This window comes from Melopsittacus undulatus, chromosome 3 (assembly GCF_012275295.1).
Source record: "Melopsittacus undulatus isolate bMelUnd1 chromosome 3, bMelUnd1.mat.Z, whole genome shotgun sequence".
NCBI lineage: Eukaryota > Metazoa > Chordata > Aves > Psittaciformes > Psittaculidae > Melopsittacus > Melopsittacus undulatus.
In genome coordinates this window covers 117,200,528-117,224,706 of record NC_047529.1, presented here as the reverse complement: position 1 = coordinate 117,224,706, position 24,179 = coordinate 117,200,528, and the positions used below count along the sequence as shown (strand labels likewise).

At 46.5% G+C, this 24,179-nt stretch overlaps 1 protein-coding gene across 3 annotated transcripts in view; it reads left to right on the top strand.

Annotated features, from left to right (window-relative positions):
• Positions 1 to 8,863: 8,863 nt before the first annotated feature.
• Positions 8,864 to 24,179, top strand: part of TRERF1 (transcriptional regulating factor 1) — an 83,373-nt gene continuing 68,057 nt past the window's right edge. Inside the window, exon 1 of one of the 3 annotated variants that reach the window (XM_034060569.1) lies at positions 8,864 to 9,066. The gene's annotated coding sequence lies outside the window, so the exon portion shown is untranslated. Of the gene's footprint in view, positions 9,067 to 9,211; positions 9,344 to 24,179 lie in introns of those variants that run through there. The other 2 variants (XM_034060570.1, XM_034060568.1) reach the window with 2 other exon arrangements.

Here is a 24,179-nt window from a genome sequence, read left to right as displayed (position 1 = left end):
ACTGGAGGAAGAGTTCTTAGCTCCATGTAAAACACGTTCTTAGAATCCTAGAATCATAGAACCAACCGGGTTGGAAAAGCCCTTTAAGCTCACCCAGTCCAACCATTCCCAGCCCTGCCCTGGGCAGCCTGTTCCAATGCCTGAGCACCCTGTGGGGCAGGAATTGTTCCTCAGCTCCATCTAAACCTGCCCTGGTGCAGCTTGAGGCCGTTTCCTCTTGTCCCATCCCTTGTTCCTTGGGAGCAGAGCCCAGCCCCTCCTGGCTCCATCCTCCTGTCAGGCACCTCAATGTCTCTGTTGTAGTGAGGGGCCCAGAGCTGAGCACAGGATTCGAGGTGCAGCCTCACCAGTGCTGATCCAGGCCAGGATGCTGGTGGCCTTTGTGGCTGCCTTAGCACAAGCTGCTCATGTCCATCTGGCTGTAGTTAGACAGGGGATTCATAGAGGAAACAGGGACATAGGAATATGGAGCCCACAAGCGAAGGCAGGATCAATGAAAGATTTCTCTGGGAATCTGAAAATGCTTTGAACAACTGAACCAACTTTTCTTCTTTCCCCCTTCATTTGCACAACGGAGCAATTTTAAATCAGAACAGGTTGTAACAGATTTAATTTAGATCACCATGGTGCCCGGTGTAATGCTACAGCATTTCCCAGTGTCTCTTTTCCCCTGATTTTAAAGGGCTAACCAGGTTTTACATCATGATCTGTTACAGCATGGATGGCTGCTAGACTGTCCCGACCAATTAGAGTTCTTTTTCTGCTGCCCCATGATTAATTCTGGTAGATAAAACTACTGAAATACAACCGAAGGTAGGAATAGAAAGCATTTAAGTGCTGTACAGCCATGATTTACTCTGCGGGGATGCATATAACCCTGTCTCCAGCAGAACGGCCTCATCCATTTGCCAAACATTCATTTGTTTATTTCAAGATTAGTCTCCCTTATAAACAGACATTAAATCACCTCCAGGCCCTAATACGTTGTAATGAAGTATTGTAAACCATGGGCTATGTTGGTTTAAACAATGTAATCAGAAAGCAACAAACCCCTTTTCTCCTGGTTCTTGCTGGCTCCCTGACTTGGTCTCTCTATTCAAAGAGAAGGTCTTTTTAGTCTGTAAATGTCAAGGTCAATCAGAGGTCAAGTTTGTGCTTTTGAGCCACGGTTCCTTTCAGGTTATTGCCTTTGTTTTAGTCCTGAAAGGAGCCGTCCATGTTGGCATATAGAGCAGAGGAGTCATGTAATCCGATTAAAGACAAAACCAACAAGTCCGAGTCATGGGGAGGGGTTGACAACGGCACAAAACCCCCTTTTCTTCTGCCCACGGTTAAGCCTGTGCTCAGTAATTAATGGTCTTTCTATGAGCCTGTCTACACTGGGAAAGGTGCCTAACTGGTTCTCAAAACACTCGCTGGAAAGCTGGCTACAAGCACAGCCCAGAGCCCCTTTAGTCAAGCTCATGTCCTTCCATTGCGATGCTCAGGCACGGAGGGGACAGAAGCAGTTACCTGTCACCTTCCACCCCAGAGCGGAAAATGAGGCAGAAGGAGCCAGGCACAGCCCTAGGCAGAGGGTCCCTGGAAGCAGAGACTGGAATTAACAAGGAAGAAGGAGGGAAACATCTGTAGAGAGTTAAGGATAAAAGGAGGGTATTAGAGAATAAACTTGCTTTGTTGGCAGCAGAGAGAAAAAGGGTTAGGGTTAGGGTTGGGATGCAGCTGGATCATTATGTACTGGGCCTAAAATCTAGGGCATAAAGAATAAACTCCATATATCTCATCGATTTCCTGATGGAGAATGTTTGTGCATAGTGCAAGGTCAGTAGAAGGAAAAATAAGGAAGAGGAAACAAGATAGAACCAGAGGTTAAAATGGAACAAAGAAAGCAAAGGATTGTTTAAAGAACACTGGCCTCACAGGGGTATCTACACAGAGAGAGAACGGGATCAGATGCAAACTATGGGCTTGTGATGCTGTCAGCTCTACTTGTCACTTCTTTGAGGACAGTCAGCTATGGATGTGAAAGCTACCGAGGCTGTACAAACCCCAGGTTTCATAAACAATATTCATAACATTATTTTCATATCCCTCAGACAAGCATCTAGGTTATCATAACCTCAACATCTCTGTCTGCTGGCAAGACAAGACGTTACTGTCCTAGAGTGTAGGCAAGCATATGAACTGACTGGATCCGTTACTAATAGGCAGAGATGAGCTGATTGAGAGCGCAGATAGCAACTGCAGATAAGATGAAGAACTGCATGAAATGTAGGTAGGAACTGCAGAAATGAACACCAAACCAGACATGTGATTGAGCATACTAAACATTACAGAAGTGGAAATGGGAAGCAGAGTAATCTCCATGCTGCAGATTGTGAAACAAGCCTTACAGAAAGCCTCTCGCTGTGCAAGGGCAGAGAGACAGTAAAGATGCTTGGAACTTCAGTATGGAACAGGTCCAAGATCTTCAGATAGCCTTGTAAAAAGAAGGGAAAACCACTGGCACACGCACTAGGGAAGGACTCCACACAGGACTGCCCCTTAAACATAGGCTCAAGGGGTTCCAGCTGGCACTTCAGCAAGAATGGCCTCTATAGTGATGCATCAGACTGCTCAAAAGGAGTCTGGAAGAAGCCTAATCCAGCCCTGGGTTTTCTCCTTGGGTTGAGCTTATCTTAAGGCCACAGGTTCAGTTGAATAGTGAGGGCTGAATGTATGTTTTTGTCTTCCTTTGTTCCCAGCACAGCACACCAGCAGTACAAAGTAAAATACACCCACAGGTCCCCATGTGGGGATTTCCTCAACTGACAGACAACCAATGCAGCTCCTTTGCCTCTCTTGGGGGTGCAGAGGAATTATCAGTGTGGCAATGTCCAGTATCACTGCCTGCAGGTGAGTCAGTGTCAGCTTTACTAGAGCCATAGAATAAACCCCTCTTGTAATGAGGGGCCCAGAACTGAGCACAGCTTTGGGACTCTGATCAAAATCCATGGAGCTGAACCTGTCCTCTTGAGGGGGTTTAGAAGAGACGTCTGCACAATGAGAGGACATAGAAGGTGTAAAATATATACCCAGAGAAACACAAAGTCTGACCTTGTCATCGTTAGAACATCTGAATGAAGTGAAATGGATTCTGCAGAGAGCAACTAAAGCAAATGTTACTTTGAGAAACCTCTTTTCCCTCACTAGATGTGACTCCCCATATTCCATCAAGCTTTACTAGCAGGCTGGCAATGCTGTGGGTGCCACAAAGAGATGAGCCTTCTGCTCCCTAAGTCATCTGGTCCTCAGTCATCACTAATGGGTTTGAGGGAGGTCACAGATACAGGAGGTACCACACATGCCTAGAAGAAAACTTTGGAGACTTTTAGAGGAAAAGAGAGTTCCCAATTTGCACCATTAACTCTCAACAGAACAGACCCAAAGGCTGAGAATTCCAGTCTCACAGACCTAAGCTTGCATCCAGAGCTCTACACTGAGGTTGTCTGGGGGACCCTCTGCTTCATTTCCCAACTTCCATATTGGTTTGGAGACTCAGGCTGTTTGAATGGGATGGAGATGGTTTCTTCATCTCTAGGGTTTACGTGTCTGCATATCCCTGGATTTATGGGTCATCTGCTGCTGGCAAAACCATCTCAGTGATAGAGCAGATTGTTTTCCCCTCTTCCATCAGTGTTTCTACCCTGCCCTATAGGGGTCCCTTGCAGTCCCCTGTCTTACTGCAGCTATAGAGTAATTCCATCACAATCTTCTGCTTTCTGTTTTTCAGCCTAGCTCTCACCTCCTCGAGTGTTTTGGGGCCACCCAACGAAAACACTGGCACAGAAATGTAAAGGTGCTTGTCTTCAATGTTAAGTGCACTTCCATCACTATAAAGATGTGAAACTATACAGCTTATTTTAATTTAATGATGTAAAGTGCCTTACATGACTATAAACAGAATATACTGCACAGATTGGCTATATGAGCCTTGCCACTTTAGTTAATAACATTTTTTATGTCATGACAGCTTTCAGGGGACAGTCTGTCCACTGTCACATAGGGAAGAAACAATTCAGATGCAGTGTGACCTAGAACTAACAGGTATATATATAATCATAGAATCCCAGACTGGTTTGGGTTGGAAGGGGCCTTCAAACTCATCCAGTTCCAACCCCTGCCATGGACAGGGACACCTTCCACTAGAGCAGTTGGCAGAGTGGACTTGGCCATGCTGCGTACTGTGGTAGGGAACTGCACTGATTTAATCACAACTGTATTGAGGTATCATCCTTCTGTTACAGAAAAGGGTTTAGATGAAGCACAACTCGAAGTTAGGATGCCAGGCTCCCTTCTACTCTCCTCACACATCTTTTCCATAACCATTTACCTTGATCTTTACAAGAGTTTTGCATACGATCAGCTTCATTTTTCCTTCCCAATTGCTCTCATTCAGCCAACACCTTAGAAATTAGGCCAGATCAGTGTAACCACCATCCTAAAGCCTCGTTTTGCATATGTCAATTTTACCATATAACATCTTCAAAGCCAAGCAAAAACAATTCACAAAGGCTGGTGGGGGCATTCAACACGAATCTGTTCCCATCTTTCACTGCATCTCAAGTTGGTGGTGTCTCTGTAAAGGCAGTTTCAATGGAAAACTGTAATTAAATGGAATCTTTACCTGCAAACTGGGCTGGGTGTTTCTTTCCAGTAGTACAGCAGCAGGACATTAACAATAAGGTGTGTTTCTTCATGCAGCGGTTTTGAACTACTACCACTGGGGGTGCATAGAAACCAGGAGGACAAAGCTTCCTGCATGTCAGTCAAAGCTACAATCATTTCCAGTGGGGCATAAGCCTTATGGAAAGATGCTGTTCTGTCTTTAAGACATAACACAGTGCAGACTTAGGAGACTTGGTTTCATCTGTGGATGCTTTCCTGGGTGATGTTGGACCACCTCTGTTCCCCAGTTTACCCATCTGCAATATGGGGACAGTGTTACTGGCCCCTGAGTGTAAGACCCTGTCTGATCTACTCATGCAAACAGCTGTAGCAGAGTGAGTGGTTTCAGAGTGCAGAACAGTTCAAACCACAGCATCAGCTTAGAACCTGGAAATAAGTCAAAAAATTAAAAGATGAGATTTTCACTCATGTTTGATGAAGATACATGAGTGTTCTATGTTTATGCATTCATCATTAACAAATGTATGGAATATAATTTATAGATGTATATACTACACACATTGTACATTTATAAATACATGTCAGTGCATCCTATAAAGCATTTCTTCTTCTCTGTCATGTGGAAAGCCCCACAAACTGGAGCGCTGCTCACTAGGATGTGATCCCACAGGATGGTCCATGTCACTGTATCTCTCCCATGCACATGTAGATGCCCACAGCTTGTTCCTGACAGCACCAGAGTGTAAGTGCCTCATCCAAGAGGAAGGGAGCTGACATGAAGTAAGTGAAGCAAAAATGTCCCCTTTAAAGCTCCCATTGTCTCCGGCTCATTTTCCTCTCTAGGGCTTGCACATGGTTGCAAAGCAGCAGTAGTGTCATTGAGAGGCAATCTTGGAGGCGTCACTAACTGTCCCATCTGTAACTCCTGGACCAGAGCATTCCAAAGCACTTCACAGGCTTCACTTTGAGCATCCCTGCAAAGAGACAAAGGAAAAAGACTGACTTTTTATTACTATTGAGTTTCCTCCCACCTCTCATGCATGCTATACAACACTTGTAAACTGTTGTGACCCTACTAGTGTCACTCCTCTAAGGCCCCACTGTTTCTTATTTATCTAACAGGGAAGAGACAGAAGTAAATGACTGACTGAATGTAAGGGATTCAGATGATACCAACTAATTTAGTAGGGAAAGAACCAGCAGTGTCCTGCTGGAACACTCACAGATTGAAATGAAGAAGGAAGGAGGTGACCAGTGAATACACCAGAACAAGGGGTGTCAGAGGGTGTATTTGCCAGTTCTTGAAATCTCCATAATGACTTTATTTTCAGGTAAATAAACTCGAAGTAAGCAGATTATGACCTCACTTACAAACCCTCCATTCCTCATTATGGAAGATGCCAGATTCTGAGATCAACCTTGCTTCTAATTCCTGTATCAGTACACTCTACAGCTCAAAATCTCCACATGAAACCAAACTAAGCCTATCCAACCAACTTGGATGATTAGGGTCTGGCTATTATTTTGTAAGATAACAGCCACAATTCACAACTCAACCTGGAAACAGCCATTCACAACCGAGGAATTGGATGGACACCCATTTGGCTGTTGTGACTTGAATGTTTAAGATGTAAATGTGACTCATTAGAGTCTTAATGGGGTTTTCTTCTACCAATTCGTGAGTGCCTTCGAGCACTCACACCCGATTTTCCTAAGCATTACCTTTCCTGGAGAGGCCACAAATTCAAGGCAAAGCCTCCTGGTAAAAGCTATGGAAGGGAACAGCTTCTGCCTTAGATCTAACCTGAACTTGCCCTGTTTCACTCTGAACCCATCACCCCTTGTCCTATGGCTGCAGTCCCTGATGAAGAGTCCCTCTCCAGCATCCTTGTAGCCCCCTTCAGACACTGGAAGCTGCTCTGAGGTCTCCATGCAGCTTCTCTTCTCCAGGCTGAACAGCACCAATGTTCTCAGCCTGTCTCCATATGGGAGATGCTCCAACCCCTGAGCATCCTCGTGGCTGCCTCTGGACTTGCTCCAACAGCTCTCAATTCATTAGTCTCTAACAAGAACTGGACAGAGCAATGGCACATACCAGAAGACATTTGCTGCTCTTTGTAAGTGGTGGAAGGCTTCAGGTTTTCAGCTAAGCCACCCTGGCAGGTTGTTGCTGCTGCCGCAGCTCCCTTGGACCTCACCAAAATGGCAGGAAATGAACCCAAACAGGGAAAGGGAAGAGCTTCTGCCTTGCTGAGCTGCACCAGCTCGGCGGGGCAGGGAGGAGAGAGCAAGGTCTCCCTCTTCTGACAGCAAGTGGGCGGCTGAGCCAGCCAGGACTTCACTTCATGGCTCCCATTGCTCATCACTTATCAGCGCTGAAGTGCTGTTAAACGGCACCAAGCCAAGCCCATAGAATTACTCTGAGGTTTAACACTGTAAATAGTAATATGGTTTGTTACTCAAAACCAGGCAGCTTGATCCTCAAAGCCTTGAAGATTAGACGGAGGCTCAGCAAAACTGAGGACATAAATTAAGGCTTTGTGCTTTTGATGGAGACCGGTTGACGAATCGCAGTGTACACACAGAGAATGCAGTGCAGCTATAGCCAGCCCCCCAGTTCTCTTGAGGTGTTGACCAAGGCTAAATGACCTACTTGACTTCATTCACAAGCATTTTGCATAGCTGAACTTGTTGCAGCAGAGGAAGACGGGTCCAGGTTGTAGTATGTCAAAAGGCTGCTTGAGAATGGCTCTTTGTTTGCATTTTAATAGGACATTTGCTTCTGGTTTGAGGGTTACAGCACAAACCTGAGTGTTTCAGGTAAACCAGGGTTTCAGGTAAACCACGTCACACCTGGCCAGCTCCATATAGAATGGTTTGTACTGATAAGCTGGGCAAGTTCAGAAGCTGAGACAGCCCTAGAAAGGCTGCGTTCAATTCCACTGCTTATTTTCAAAGGTAATTTTGGGAATCAGAGGCAATCTGGGCTATTCTGGGTTTCAGCCTAGACACAAGAAAACAAACAGAGGCAAGGCACATGGTGAGCTGCGGTTTTAAGTCTATTTTCAACCTCGTTTCTATGACTTAGGACTCCAGTGAGCAAACAAGCCAGCCACTGAATCCCAGACTCAGCATCGCCTCTGCACAGCTCAGCACGGACACTTACAGTATCTGAATGGTGTTTTTTCACTCAAGTAAGAATACAATCAGAAAACCCCCACCAAACCCCTTTCTCTTGGTGTTTTAAGCCACCGAGACCTTTGCTGTAGTACAAAGGAGTTTAGTAGCCGATGGGTGACATCATACTTGCTCACTTTGTTCTGATCTACACTGTAAATCAAAGCAATCTCATAAAAGGTTAAATTATTAAGAGCAGTGGCCCGGTGGAAGTGTCACGCAGGCAGGAAACCAGGATGACCATAAAAAGAAAACGAAGCTGCTGGTAACCATTATAATGCAAGGCTGAATCACAAGCGCTAAAACCAAAGCCCTTTTTCTGTTCCAGTTCTAACCCTTTCGAGTGCTGTTGGCTTTTTCCTCCCCTCTCTGAAGGCAGAAGCAGGCCCTGTAACCACCCCTGTTTCGGTTTCTCTCTTCCCAGCCATGGTTTCTTACACTAACTTGTCATTGCCCGTGAGCTTGAGCAGAGCACTGCGTAAGCCGTATGCATCACATAGATGCAAAATCCTTCCCTGCAAGGGAACATTTTGGTGCAATCTAATGCAAATCCTGAGCTCCAGGGAGGCAGGACCGAAGGGGAATGTCACCACGCCGTTCCTGTAGCATTAAAGACGATAGAAAAGGGTGATTTAAGACAACCACAGCCAAGCTCCGTGACCCCTCCGCAAGTTCCTCCAGGGCCCACTGTATTAACTTCCACATTAACGCAGCGCGGCGGCTCTCCCGCACCGAACCGAGCCCGTTCCGCACCGCAGCGCCCGCTGTCCGGCTCCGGACCCCAGCGGGGAGCCCTCTCCATCCTCCTCCTTCTCTCCCCATACCCCCACTGCGGGACCCCCCATTGCGGGACCCCCCATCCCATCCCCATCCCTCCGGCCGCCGCTGACAGCCCTATGCCGGTACCCCGGCACCTGCGCTGCGCTCACGGTGCGGAGAGGAGGAGCCGTCGGCGGAGCAGCGCAGGGCCGGCGCCGGGTGCCCCTCAGCCCTCACCCCGCTGCCGACACCTTACTTCCTGCTTCGCTAGCAGAGCCATAACGGCGGAGGGATCCCGTCGCTCCCGCAGCCTCCTCCCCCTTCTGCTTCCCCCTTCCCTCTCCCATACCAGGGATAATTTGACAGCGATTTGCTGACATCGGGGTTTTTCTCCCCCCTTCTTTTCCCTTCCCATCCCCGCACCGCGCACCCGCAAAGGCAACGCGGAGAGGCCGCCCTACGGTAGGTGCCTATGTCCGGAGCCTCCCCCTGCGCCCTGCGGGGTGCGGCGGCGCCCGCCCCGCTCCATGTGCCGCCGCCCCGGGGTGGGAGCGGGCATTGGGGCCGCGCTGCGCCGGGCCGGGCCGGGGGGGGAGTATGTTTCCTGGCGGAGCGATATTTGTTTAGAGGATGAGCGTTGTTGCACTGTAAGTGCGGTAGGAGCGAGCCCGGGCAGCTCTGTCATCAATTCATATCGCGATTGCGCCCTGCCTGCACTTGTTGCGGACTTCCACGCCAGGTAGGGCAGCGCTGCGCAAGTTTCGGTTTTCGGGAGGGAGGGGACGGGCAAAAAAGAGAGAAAAGGGGTAAAATAGAAAGTTTGCAGTTTGCGGCTCACTTTCGGTCTGCAGCGCTCGGAGGCGAGGCCCTAATGCTGCTGCCTCCTCCTCCTCCTCCTCTTCCTCCCCGGCCGCCGCCGGCTGCGCGCTACCTGCGCGGCCCACGTTGGAGCACGGACGGTGCGGTCCCGGTGCGCCCGCTGCCGGCCATGGGAGCCGGGGAAGGGCGGCTGGGCACGGAAGTGTGTCCAAGCGGTGGTCCCACCGCCCCCCGGCCCGGCCCCGGTGTGGGTCGGGGTTAGGGGTGAGGAGCACCCCGGTCCCTGCACTGCGGCCGGGGGAGAGCTTGGTCTGGGTGAACTGCGCCTGATGGGCTTTGCCTTATAGCCCATCAAAACGGGGGCAGGAAGGGGGTAGCGAACAGCAGCTCTTGGCCAGGTGTTTGAATACCAAAGAGGTGGTTTGCAAGTAAGATGAATTGGCAGTTAACCGGTTAATGAATGGATAGTGCCTACTCATCCTTCTGCTGACTTTACACAGTGGTTTGCACGGCTGCCGGTCAACTAGACAGGCTTGACTGTCCGAGATGGGAACTTGGAGGGGTCCAGGAGAATGTGACCTGTGCTGGTTGTCTTAGTGCATCAGCCCTGGTCGTGCTGCAGGTAGTTCCTGCTGAGGCTTATAGGGGGTTACAGCCTAATAGGATAGTGGCAAATTAAACACAATGAAGCATAACTAAGCTATTGATGGAAAACAGCGTAAAGTGCTTCACAGCGTGGGTAATGCTTTGGGCAGGTAATCACTGCGGGAGAAGTTTTGTCTCTTTGACAGCTATAGTTTGACTGTAAGTATGGGAAGAGGGGAGTTCATCCAGTGAGCCTGAGCTCCGGATGCTTGGCAGGGCTGCCCTGCTGCTGGACCTGCACCGTGTAGGGTGTCGTGACCTGGCCTTGCAGTGTTGGTGTATGTGCAAACCCTTTCTGTTTGCTGTCAGCTATGTGGTGGTCTTGTTTGGATGTTCATTGGGATCAGAATGGAGCTGTTTCCTTAATGCATCTACCTAGAAATAGCCCATTGCACTTTGTTGAAGTGACAGGCCGGGATGTGCGCTGGTTGGCATGTTACCTTTTCCCCTAAGGCTTGTCCGAGGCACGTATTTAAGAACAAAGGTGATGCTTCTCCAATGCTCTGTCCACACGTACACATCATGAAAGTTAAACTATGATATAAACTATATAAACTATAAACTATGATATAAACTATAGGACAAGGGGTGATGGGTTCAGACTGAAGCAGGGCAAGTTCAGGTTAGATCTAAGGCAGAAGCTGTTCCCTGTGAGGGTGCTGAGGCACTGGCACAGGGTGCCCAGAGAAGCTGTGGCTGCCCCATCCCTGGCAGTGCTCAAGGCCAGGTTGGACACAGGGGCTTGGAGCATCCTGCTTTAGTGGAAGGTGTCCCTGCCTATGGCACGGGGTTGGAACTGGATGAGCTTTGAGACCCTTTCCAACCCAAACCAGTCTGGGATTCTATGATTAAATATATTTGTTTAGAATTTAGATAAGTGATTTTTCATAGGAAGAAAATGTGTTGTCTGCATTTGTCTCCTATAACTGATACTCTGATACAGTTTGGAAAAAATTAAGGCTTAATTATACCCCACTCAAAAGTTCTGGCACAAATCAACACTTTCAGGATCTGTTCTGCCATCACTGATAAGTGCCTTGCGTTCTAAAGCTGGGAGGCTCCAGCATAGATCTGAGCATCACTGTCAGCATGGCAGTCAAACCAGTGGTTCCTGGAAAGCCAAGAACCTGGAATTCCTCCTGGTGAAATAAGGCCAAAGCTTAATCATGCTGCTATCAGTGTATGTCCTGCTGTTGGCATCCCACCGTGGGAGAGAGGAAGGAGGCCAGGAGGTAGCTGGGAAGGCATCCTGCCTCCAGTGTTCGCATCACCGCTGCTTGGCCCAACAGGAGCATAAATAAACCACAGTGTGACTAACCTCTGCCATTGACTCACGTTGTATTGGATAGACCAAGAAGGTCTCCGTGTCTTACCCGCTTGTGTTTCCCAATGTTCACATTGCCACTTAATGACCTGTCTCTGAGAATACTCCACTATGTATTTAAGACCACAAAGTGAGTCCTTGTGTCGGGTTTGTTTCGCTTTTGGGTAGCGCTCAACCAGTCTAGGTAGTTAAAAAGAATTCCCAGGTTTTAAAACCCAAACTTGATTACTTCTTTTGTTCTGGCCATTTGAATTCTCCCAGTGGTACAGTGAGACTTGCCATCATAAGCTGAGCTTCTGGCTTGGCCTTTGGCAGGGTGTATGACAGAAGCATCAGAAGAGCAGTCCTGTCATAAGCCGGTAGGTTTCCTAAAGCAGTAAGGTAATGTTTTGCTCTGGATGTTTTCATTGTATTTCAATCTGTTTCTGTTTGTTCTAACCAAACGAGAAAGCTGTCACTTGAAAACTTACTAGCACAGTGCTTAGGAAGGCTCTGCAATGGGACAGTAGTAAAGTGAGGCAGAAGGGCTCTGCGATCCGCGATGCTGGAAGGTTGGATCTCACACTATTATGCTGTGTCATCATTTGCAAGATAAGGCACTTTCATTTTTGAAAATAAGCATAGAAATGTGTTTATTTAGAAAAAAACAAGCAGTAGTTAATAGGGATAAAGTAACTGTTGGTATGGAAACAGGCTTTTTTCTCCCCATGTGTTTGGGGGGGCTGCATAGCTTCCAGTGACAAATTACCATCAGAACCATATGTTTTCTGTCCCCAAACTTAAGGGATCTTTTTGCCTCTCCTCCACCTGTAAGATGCAGCACGAGCATCTTTGAGTGCAGGTGTGAATTCTGCCGTGCTCTTGGCTATTTACCTAGCCTGGCTTCACAGCACTGCTTAGAAGAGCAGATTTACTCTACTCATAGGGTTACTGCGCTTACACTTCTGCAAGTGGAAGTATTTGTAGGGTGGGGTGTGAGGAGGATGTGCTTGGAACTCAACTAAAAAGAAGCAGTAAATTCCATACGTTTTGCTGCATTTGAAGTTCTAAAACCTCTTCTTAACTTGTCCGGCTCTGAGAAACCTATTATTGTAATCAATTGTGGGGCCGGGAGGGGAAACGGGGCCTTCTAAGATAAAAACCAAAATAGCACATTCAAATGTATTTTAAGAGAAGCAGCTCTTCCTCCACAGAGTAGGGCTGAGCGTGGCTCAACGGGAGGTAGCACCAATTGTATCAGTTTGGGTTTGCTCTTTAACTTCTAGCTTTAAACCAAACATTAAAGAAACCCCATTGGGTTTGCTTTTGAGCATCTGTGTGCCAAGTGTCTGCATCTCAGGTCTGGAGATGCTGAGAGAGGACTCTGCACCATCACCTCCTTGCTGCTGCCATTGTGTCTCTGGGTAGGGAGGACGATGTAGGTAGCGCGGTCTGTTGTCAGGTTGCATTGGCATTGATCCTGTTGGATATTGGTTTCTGTGGGCAGAAGGAAGAGTGTTTGTGACAGCAGTTTATTTCTCTCGCTCTGCCTTGGCCGTGTTGCTCCATGGTGGTGTGGATTCATGTGGCCCTGTGCAAAACAGCAGCAGAAACTAAACAGACATTGATTTGTATGGGGAAAACCTGGTTATTATGCTCGGGTTGCAACCTGCTGCTGCAGAAACTCCAGGGCACATACATCATTGATGTGACTTTCTTCTCAAGAGGTAATGGTTTGGGGAACCCAGTGCGTGCTTTGTATTACCCTGTAATAGGGGTTGTAAAAGGAGTTTAAACTCTTCATATTAGAGCAGGGATGTTGCAGGGGTTTGGAGGAGTTGTGTAGTGCTGGGTGTATTTGAGGTTCGGAGTGAAATGAGTCTTGTGGTTTCAGCTTACTGTATAACAAAGAGCAACGTGTTTCACACAAACAGCCCACCTAAGTTTTCAGAGTTGACTGATGATTTGCTCTGGAAAGACCCAAAATGCTGCTATGATGATACAGACTCAAAAGGTAGCTGCTTTCTCATTTCTTTTCTGTTTAAATTGCTTTTTGGTTCATCTCCCTCTGATTTCCAGTCCAAACGCTGTTAGAATTGCACACACATTGATGCTCTTCAGCTGCCAGGGGCTCCCTTTCCAGGCCCAGGGCTGCAAGGTTTCCCTACCCCACTCATTCAGCCTTTCTAAACAGCCATCCTGGGCCTTATCACTGATGTGCTCTGGTCTGTTTAGTTCAGCAAGGAAACGGTTGTTGTCTTTCCCCTCCCTCCCCTCATCAACTGCTCACGCTAAGATTTGTGATAGAGCCTGCATTGTGATATGTCCTTGAAGTGCAGTGCTGCAAGGTTTTGTTTTGCTTTGTCTCTTTTTGCCTCTTCGTGTTCAGGCTTCATTACAACCAGAGCAAAGGGAGATTGTTGGAAGTGATGGTTTTGATGCTTGGGGTTAGTTTTGGGGTCAGTTTGGTCATTTGTGAAGAAATCTCGTGTTTATTAAGGAGGAAAAGCTCAGGGTCGGGTGCTAAAGCCTCCCTGTAGTGTAAAGACTGCAGACATATGGATTGGGAAAGGATTGTCCCAGCAAAAGAGGTATAAGAGGAATGTTACGTTATCGGCAGCCCTTTTTTATGAGGTCCTTGCCAGTGAGAGGGTTTTGTTCACACTGGCTAGAACAAGGCTCTTAAAGGACAGAGTCCATTTCGGGCGCTTTCATTTTAAGTATCAAATCCTACATAACTTCAGCAGATGGGGAAGAAAAGACCCAACCCTGTGAAACGAGAGGCTGATGAGTTTAAAATGGGCTAATGGCTGAAGTTCTCTGTCATTTTTGTCTTTGTCCATCAACCCCCCCCCCCCCCCACATTTTCATTGATGGGGAAGTTTCATTTCCTTTATTTATATATTTATATATTTTTAGTGTAAGCGTGGGGGAGGATAGGAAGGAAGTCTGTGTTCTACTTTTTAAATATTAAAGAAAAAAGAACCCAATGTCGGTGTGTTTAGCAATAACCTTAAATGCATTCTCCCCTTTAAACCCCAAATCCTGCCGGTAAAACAGCACAAATTAGGGGGCTAAAAGGTTTTGCACCACTTCTGTGTGGGTAAGAGTCCCGTCTGAGTTCCAGTTGTCCTAGGAAAAAGGTGGTTTTCCCACTGTTGCCACGTTCCACATGCCAAATCAGAGCTTGAAAAGCCTTTTCCTAGAAGGACCTCTATTTACATTTGGAGTGTTATGCCAGTTCCAGCTCCATTAGTAAGGCTGTAGGTTGATGTTTATGTTTAGTTTACTCTTCACCTAAATAGTAAATTCCATCACTCTTCTTAGCAGAATACACACTGTAAACCTGGCATGTAGTTCTGGATGGGTCAGTAGGGTAAACCCTGCTATCTTAGGGCACAAATGCATGCAGACACCCCTGCAAGAGTATGATCTGCCGTGGGTCCTAGTGAAATGGATGCTCTTAGAGCTTTGTGCAGGTTGAAAGAGCCTCTGCTTTGCGTGCAGAGCTGAATACTATTTGTTGGTGAGCAGGAGGATGTGTTAGGATGTTATTCATGTTTTGTAATAGTTTTTTCCACAAACAGATCCTGTGTAATTTTAATATAGTTTTAAAATCCTGCAGGTGAGGAAAACCAGCATAATAGGTCTGTGAAAGTGTGGAGGCATAAGATAAGCTATTAATACTAAAGCTTTACTCCTTTGGACAGCGTAGCAGTGCTTGAAGACAGAGCAGATAAACGGGGCTTCTTTGGCAGCTTGGTAGCTGCTGGCTGCTATCAGTGCTGCCCACTGGACTTGTACCACGGGTGCCTCCTCTCTGCTGCTACCCTGCTGTGTGTCTTTATGCTGGTGGAGAAGATGGCCTGGTGGAAGATGCTGTTTGCACCAGAAAACCCTCAACCAACTGACTAGTAAATCTTGTCACTGTCATTTCATAAGCAAATTTGCTGGTTATTTGCTCTTTTTATGATGCTCGGATTTGTGTTGTTAGCAGCAAGAGCAAACAGTGTGTTAAATAAAAGATGGATGCCGAGCAGTCTTTAAATCTGCCACAAGTATGAATACTTAGAAGACCCTACAGACCTGAACTGAGCTTTCTTTTCCCCAAAATGTAGGCTGCCAAAGCCTCGCGATATTTAGGAGATTATCATATTAACTTAGAGTGCCATGAATATCTTCCCATTGCTTCTTTCTGGCCTGCCTCTTCTCTCTTTTGTGCTGAGCATCAAAACTGGTGTTGTAGGGTTTGAGTTGGCTGCACAGTGCTTGCAGTGGGGACAGGGTTGCATGTGGCTCGCTCTGAAAGCTGAAAGCATCCCCTTTGCGATGGCTCCTAGGTCGTGGTTGGACTGTAAATAACCATGAGCTCTGCGGTGGGTGAGTACCAGAGCTGTGGCTGCTGAAGGCAGGAGGCTGTCGTCACCTGAACTACCAGTTTATGTCCCACATAGCCCAGTGTTGTGCCTGTAATATACTGGGGGGAAACGGGCGGCAGCAGTTCAGATGCTAACTTTGCTAGCTCGCTTTTTGGGTTGGTTTTGTTACTTTTCAAGAGCTTCTGTTGAGTATTGCAAAGGAGCCCTTATGTGTTTTGAGGAAACAGAAGAGCTGGTGGATGTTAAGCTATGTTGAATGGCACAGCCTTGCAGAGTGTGGATGCTCCAGCTGTCTTCTTGGCCTGCCATGCAATGTGAATTCGAGAGAAGGTCTCCCACATGGTTATTTGCATGTTACCTCCTATCTCTGTTTTGTATCTGCAATTTCAGTGTGTGCTTCCAGAACTGTGTTTTGTTCATTTCCAATCCTTCTTCAAAGATAACTGGCGAAAGCCAAAAGGCTCGTTGTGATTGTACAGCAGTAGAAGGTAGACAACTTTGATCTCGTTGTTAAATGAGTTTTCTCCATGTGTGGGCTGGGTGTGTAGTGTGTTGACTTCGTTTTTATTGATCAGTGTAGAAACGTGAATTCAGCATCACAGCATTAGTTATGATAATAAACAAATACTTGCAGTGATATTCTAATGAGTTCTGGCAAGAATCAGGCAGAAAACCATCTCACAGACTGATGTGCTTCAGTGGTGAGATGCTGAACCAGGATGCTTTATATGAAAGGATCTCGTAAAGCTGTTTGAAGTCCCAGCTTTCGTTGGCAACACGATTGCTGCGAGCAGTAGCATGCCAGGCAGGGCAGGATGCAGTCTTCTGTAGGCATCTGAGTGTCAGCAATGGCATTCTTGCCTCTGTCTGGGAGGACTTTCACCCTCTAGATATGCTAAGACAAGACAGATCATACCAGCACCGGCAGTCAGCTTCTCCCTCTTTTGCCATTGATGCCCTGCATTTCCAAGACTGGAAGAGGCTCCTCAGTCATGGTGATGAACAGTAATTCTCTGCATTCTTTCCATCAGATAAACCTGGTTTATGCTGTCAGAGTTCAGTAAATTGGCATCTGAGCTGCATGGATCATGATGAAAAGTATTGCCGCTGCCTGCGTGCGTGTGATAAAAGTAGAAAATGAGAAGCAAATTTTCTCTGAAGTAAGGAAAAGTGGGATTGTCTTTTGGGGTTTTTTGGGACTATGAGATTTTGAAAGAGCTGGTTCATAATGAACTTTAATACTTTCCTAAAGTTGCTGCTATTATAATGAAAAAGCATGAATAAGGGAATATGCCTTGCAGGTAAAACAAAACAAAGGCTCCACCATTTCTACGCTTGAAAACCAAAGATGCATTGCAGAGGGTGAATTTTATCCTTCATTTTGCTGGCAGTTTAGTCTTTGAAGTTAAAACCAGCTTTAGATTTAAAGAACTAATACGCCTGAAAAGGGAGGTGCGCAGCAAAGAGATGCTGGGATAAGTGCTCTTTGTTAATGAAAACAACGTAAGTTAAGCCAAACCTGACTGCCTGCATAGTAAGGTACTGCTTAACACGAGCAAGGATGATAATAAAGTCCTAGCAGGCTTTTATTTGAAGCTATTTCCATCTTCCAAAAGAACTTTTAATCTGGTTGTTGAATGCACATAAATAAACGCTAGACTAACAGCACAGAATTACACTAATATAGGGAAGGAGTGCTCCTTCCATGCTGGAAGTCTGTCAGTAGGATCCCTGGGATAACTACTTGATCGTTACTTACAAGTAGGGGTTCATTGAAATAACATGGGCTCATCTGGTTTTAAAGCCCCGCTCTGAGCCAGCAGGCAATGGTCCAAACCTAATAACGCTGCAGCACACACGTTGTGCCTATAGCACACACTGCATGAAGCTGCTTGATGGATTAAGTGCACTCAGGATTGGCCAAATCGGCCCGTTTTTACTCATCTGCACTGGAGTTGGTTGGATGCCCTGTGTGACTGTTTGGGTCTGTGTATGAAGGCAGCTCTTGGCTGCAATTACTTTACTCTGTGATATTTGTGTTCTTCTAGTCGAAGGTTTGTCATTACAGACTGGATGATAGGCTTCAGTTGCATAGAGAAAATCCTTACGTTTAAGCCCCATGTTATCCTTCTTATAAATGGGTTTTGGGTTGTTGGTTGGTTTTTTCAGGTAGAACTTTTACTTTCAGGTTATTTCTGGAAAACCCATGCTGCAAATTATGTAAATGATAAGAAATGAAAAAAGAGAGCAAAAGAGTGAAGCATTTCAATTTAGGTTTCAGCAAATGCAAAGTCATCTATGGTGATCCAGCTATCGATAGTATGTGCCTGTGTTGTTTCTGCTGCTCCTGTTGTTGTCAGTTAACCAGATCACTTACATCGGGCATTCCTCATGGGCTATGTACAATCAGATTCCCAAATCATAGGATCCCAGCCTGGTTTGGGAAGGTTCCTTGGGAAGGTTTCCCTGGTTTGGAAAAGGACCTTAAAGCTCATCCAGTTCCAACCCATTGCCACGGGCAGGGACCCCTTCCACTGGAGCAGTGTTGTGCAAGGAGGCTTCTTCCTTGCGCACATGGGAGTATGTTGCTGAACAATAAATGTGGGGCTTTTATGTAGGGCTTTCTTTTTGTCCTTTATTTGGTATTTTTGGGGTGTTTTTTTGCTATTGTCTAGGCCAGCCTGTGGTTTTTAGGTCAGTCCTGCACCACGGCAGTCAGCTTTTGTACCTGCATCTATTGCCTATTAAGGCAATAAGAAGCTCTTCTTGAATGAAGGCAAGGCAGATCTCAGCCGTGCCTGCAGATCAGAGAGAGAGGAGAATGGAAGAAGCGGTGTTGGAGTGAATGAACCGACTTTCAGGCTGACTCAGTGATCCACATACAGTGTACGCTGTGGGGATTAGTCACCGCTTACTGTAAACCTTGATGGTGCTCGGTGGGCATGTGTCTGTGTCAAGCGAACTTTGTCAACTGGGAATGCAGAGAAATGGTATTTCCACGGAATTTTCCCAGTGAGAAAACAACCAACCCCCAAAACCTGAAGACTTGTAAATTACTGAGCTAAAGGCAAAAGAAAGCGCTCGGTTATCTCCTGGTTATCTTCATCTGTGAAACTGGGAGGAAAGGGAATAAATTATGCAACAACTTAGGGGTTTTTTATGCTTTAGAAACCTGTGCTTACATGTTGTTAGTGCTGCTCTGCCCTGTCCTGTGCGGGTTGGTTTGATACCTTTCTTGCTTTGCTTCCAGTAGGGAGGTTTCAAGCTGCATTTGGGTAAAACACCCATTTACATGATGCTTAACAGGCTGACAATTACATCTGTTGAAAACACTGTTTTCCTTTGCCAAGCAGAAACCTCAGGAAAATTACCCTCCAGGTTGAATTTTCTCATGCATGTTCTCAAGTTCTAAACTTATTTACCAGCACTATAGGTGTGTGTAGCACTTACAAGACTTTCTATTAAGGAGTTGCTTTTTGGGGGGAAGAAAAGTGATTTTTGCTTAGAAAAAGATGTTAATGTTGTTTAAAAGTGGTAAAATTACTCCACGGCCTGTTCTGAGTTGAATTTTTGTGCTTTCAGGCCTTGCTTTCAATGGTTTCTTCTCTGTTTGGCTGAATATTTTGTTGTTCATTTGACCAGGCATCTTTCCCCTCTGATCTGTGCCTGTTTTGCTCCACGTGCTTAACCCATCCTCGGGGAATTACCAATTTCTGCCCCATTCGCACCAAAAAGCCCTTTGGTTATTACAGATGCATTATTTGATCTGGTTCCTGTAAAATGAGCTCCTCCAAAGCAGGAAGAGCCCCAAACACCTCGTTGGGGAGTGCGCAGTGCCGGCTGGGACACGCTGCGTGCCTGTACAAGTGCTTTGCTCCCTGCCTGTTGTAGGCTTTGGGTTATCTCATGCTGTTTGTTTGCAGTTTCCATATCCCTGGATCTGGGTTCTGAGGGAGAAAATAGGCTATTTTGGATTGTATTTTTCTTCTCTCTAGCCTTTGTGTGGAAATGACGTCACCGCTGACGTCAGCCCTGCTAAATTCAGAGGTTGCTCTCCTCCCCGTTGGGTTATTAACTGAGTATTAGCTCTGCGCTGCCTTTGCTGAGTGTGGCACGTTAATAACTTCATCACAACCCTCTGAATTTGTATGAAGAACAGCAATAAAGGCTGCTCTACAGCCTTGTGAAATCAATGGGAACCTAACGTGATTTCATGGCTTTACATGCGGCCGGATGGACTGACCCCTAATGCCATGGTGTTCCCTGGACCACTGATGTGGGGAGCAAGCAAAGACGGGATGGCACATTGCCCTTTGCAGACAGTTGGGTTAATGGTTGGACTGGATGATGTGAAAGGTGGCCAGGTCTGGAGTGTGCTGCATGGGTTGAACCCTCCTGCCCTTGTGCCATGGAGCAGGGGTTGAACTGAAGCTCTTAGCCTGTGCCTGTGTGTCCCATGTGCAAAGCTGAGCTCTGTGGCAGGGAGCAGAGTGCCCCATCTCTACCAGGAATACCAGGTTTGGAGGCTGTCCTTCTGGGCCTGACACTAGGCAGAGATGGAGGTACGGGGGTTTCCTGTGCGAGGCTGAGGAGGAGGGAACCAGAAATCAAATCCACGTTGACATTTTGAGCAGTTGGTTGCTGCCTTTTTTTAATCATAAAGCAGTTTTTAAAGTAAGTCACTTCCCAGAGGAAAAATAACTCCATTCAGAAGAGAGAAGGGGGGAATGTGATGTTGAATTGATGCATGTGAGCGGTACCGTGATGGTGGTGGTACCAAACGTGCAGAGACAAGGCAGAAGGATGACAATTGCCTCTTGCTAAATCTCCAGGCCCAATGTCCTCTATGCAGAATGGTTCTATTTATCTTTATTGTTTTGGGAGGTCTGAGGTGGTGTGGAAGGGATTGATCCCTATTACTTTGTAGTACAGGGAAGGTTTCTTTGAGTGTGGTTTGCAGTTCAGGGACCCTCAGAACTCCTCTTTGCTGTGTCTGGCCATGAGCTGACAGGGTCATTTCTATTCCAGGCTGAAGCTTGCAGGGTGTTGCTCATACATCTTCTCTTTGGATGTGGTTTAGAGTTCATTGCCATAATCCTAGGGGTGCACTGAGGGTATAAACCATCAGTGGCCTGAGCCTACCAATGGTAGTGGGCTTGGCAGTGTTGGGTTAATGGTTGGACTCGATGATCTTCTAGGTCTTTTCCAACCTGAATGATTCTGTGATGCTGTGAAGCAAACTCCTCTGGGTCAGCTCTTCTGTTCCCAGTGGAGGAGAAGGGGATGGAGGGAGCAGAGCTGAGGGATGCCCTGGGAGGCCATGGGTATGTGTCTGAGCACACACTGTGGAAGTGGCCCATTAGAAAACCAGTGAAACTCCTTGTCCCTTGTAGAGCCTGTGAAGAGAACTAGTTACTTGTATAGCCATATGTTATCCTTTTCTCTTACATATGTTCTCTGGTAATTGTCAGTAGCAGGTGCCTGTGAGCGATATTTAGAAATCAGAAGCTTGATGGGGATAAAGAGCTGTGAGTTTAGCACCAGCAAAGTATCTGGTTTGGCTGAACCAAGGGAAAAGCAGCATCCCTTGTGATGTGTGCACCAGCACACAGGAACTGTGTTGGACATGTGCTGCACCCCTGCTTGGTGGTGCAGTGTGGTTGGAGATAAGACTTGAAACCTCTGATTTGATAGTCTCCCAGTCTTTGAACCCACCTTTCCCTCTTGAGCATCCTGAGCTGTTCTAATGGTATCACTGGTTGCTGTTGCATTGCATGCGTGTGTATTAGGTCCTTATTGGTTACCGCTGTGATAACTGTTGCTCTTGCGCCTCATTCCATCATCTGAAGGATGCAGTTGTGTCCCCTGAAAATCCTTTTGGGGCATTGCACAGCCCAAATCCCCCAGTGTCCCTGGCACTGCAGTCACATCACCTTCACATCCCCACAGGTAGCTCTCCGAGTGCCATTCTGTCTGTGTATCACTTGGGGAGCTTATGGGCAGGTGTAACTACGAGACTGACAACTCAGGAGGAGCTGAGATTTTGGAGTGTCAGGGAAGACATAATGCCCCTGACAGCCTATTTTTTGGGGGGGAATTGCTGCTTTTTTGCTGTGTTTAATTTCTGGTGAAGAACTAGTGCAATATAGAGCACATATGGAAATGGCAGACGTTCTTGGTGGGGTTTGGAGCTTTTTTCTGTCGTCCTTGTTGCTAAAATTAAGCACACTGGAGTTTGCAAGATCCTGCAAAGAATTCAAATGATATTGCACAGTCATGTGTTCAGGAAACCTTTTTCATCTAGTTATATGCATAGTGAGCAGATCCAGCTTGCAAACAACCACATAGTGGAGGTGAACCAAGTGGGATAAAGACAAAAGACTGCTAAATATCTGTGATTGTGCTTATTCGGTTCAGGTTTTGCTGCTGGCATCCTGTTGTGTTTCCATCCTTAGTTTTGGTTGTCCTTCGTGTTCTTCCCTATGGAAGAAAGTGTAAGCAGCTCTTCTGCTTGAAACAGAATCATGGAATGGTTTTGGTAGGAAAGGAGCTTAAATCCTTCTAGTTCCAGCCCCTTGCCATGGGCAGGATTGCTTCACACTAGGCTGTGTATCACACACCCAAAGTAGGTGCTTCTGTTTCAGCAAACTAACAGTGTCTGCTTCCCGTGGGTAGGTTATGAGTCTGTTACACTCACATCCCTGCACATGGGGAGTAAGTTCTTGTTGTGCCACTGTGTGTTTCTGTAGTGTATTTCTGAGCTGGGTAGCAGGAGTAGGCATCTCACAGCTCACCCATGAGTGTGCCTGGTGATGTTCTCAAGAGCAGAGCTGGTTACTGAATCTGGGCCAGCAGGGCAGCATCCTCATGAGCTGTCTGGCACAGGACCCTGTAGGACCAGCTAGCTGAAGTTAAGCTAGCTCTTGCTATATATACCATCCTGAAGGCTTTTACTCTGGCATCTCCGAAACCTAGACCTTGAACTAGTAGAAAACCTCTGGAGATGATTTTGATGGGTGTCCTATAGCACTTCAGAGCAAGTGGCACTCAAGTCAGACTGTATGGTTTGGAACTGAAGAAGATGCACAGCATGTGATATAACTATATGTGATACTCTTTTAATTCTTTCTGACAGTAAATGTAATGAAGAAGTCTTGCTATATGCACACACCCACACAGAGTGCAGATCTGAAAGGCAATGAACGCAGGCATATATGCATTATATTGCAGTTAGTTTCCCTTGGGGCTTGGTTGTTGTTGTTGTCCCTTTCACAAAGTGGGAACCTGTAATTTTTCATGTGCTGTTCTTTGGCCCTCTCTGCTATAGAGGCTCAATCTATCATGGTGAACAAAATCAATACAGAGTCTAGAGGTTTATTTATAAAGTAGAGCATGGAGAGAGGGGGCACAAATCCCATTAAACCGGCAGTTTAGCACTAGCTGGGACTCAGCTTCAAGATTTTAAACTATGAAAATTGTTACAAGAGTGCTTTTAAAACACCACAAATCACAGGGAAGCTCTCTAGTTGAAACTTGCCTTTATATAGTGCACTAGAATTCAGCTTATGTATGTTTTTGGAGTGTCTGATGCTGCCCTCAAACACCGTTTTAGCATCCATTTTAGAGCTTTATTGCAGTTAATAATCTTACAGGTTTATGCTCAAGTGAAAATAAGTGGATGTAAGAAGTCAGAGTTTCTTTTCCTGCATGTACATCTTCTTGCAGATGCACTTCTGAGGATGTTCATTACCTCTGAGAAGTCTATAGGCTGTAAAGCCCAATTTTGATGCCCAATACTATTGCTCCCCACTCACTGACCGATACCCATCCTGACCCAAGCAGCAGTCTCACCTCCCAGGTGACTCCCCCAGGTTCTATAGTGGGCATGGTATGGAATACCCCTTCATCTAGGTTGGGTCAGATGCCCTGTCTGTGCTTCCTCCCGTCTTCCCATGCCCCTCCTCACTGGCAGAGCTTGAGACTGAAAAGTCCTTGATCAGAGCAAGCAGTACTGAGCAACAACTAAAACATCAGTGTTATCAGCCTTGTTCCCAGACTAAAGCCAAAGCACAGCGCTGCACCAGCGACTAGGAAGGGAATTAACTCTAGCACAGCTCTTACTTGGGCCAAAAGCAGCTTTTCCATCGCCTCCAGACAGCACAGGCTGCCGGAGAACATAGTTCTTAATGAGAGCTGTGGGAGCAAGCTACATAAATGAACGTGACGGAAGGCAAAGGAGAAACTCCAACTCGCCAAACGTTAGTGTGTGGTATAAATATGCACCCTGTCACACAGTCAGATCCATGCATACATGTCACTAATCCATCATTCCTGCATTATTTATCCCTCAATTTCTCCTTCTCTTACTAATCCTCAGCCTTGTTGCCATTGTTGCTTGTGTGCGTTTTCCTCTTTCCCGGATGTGTGAA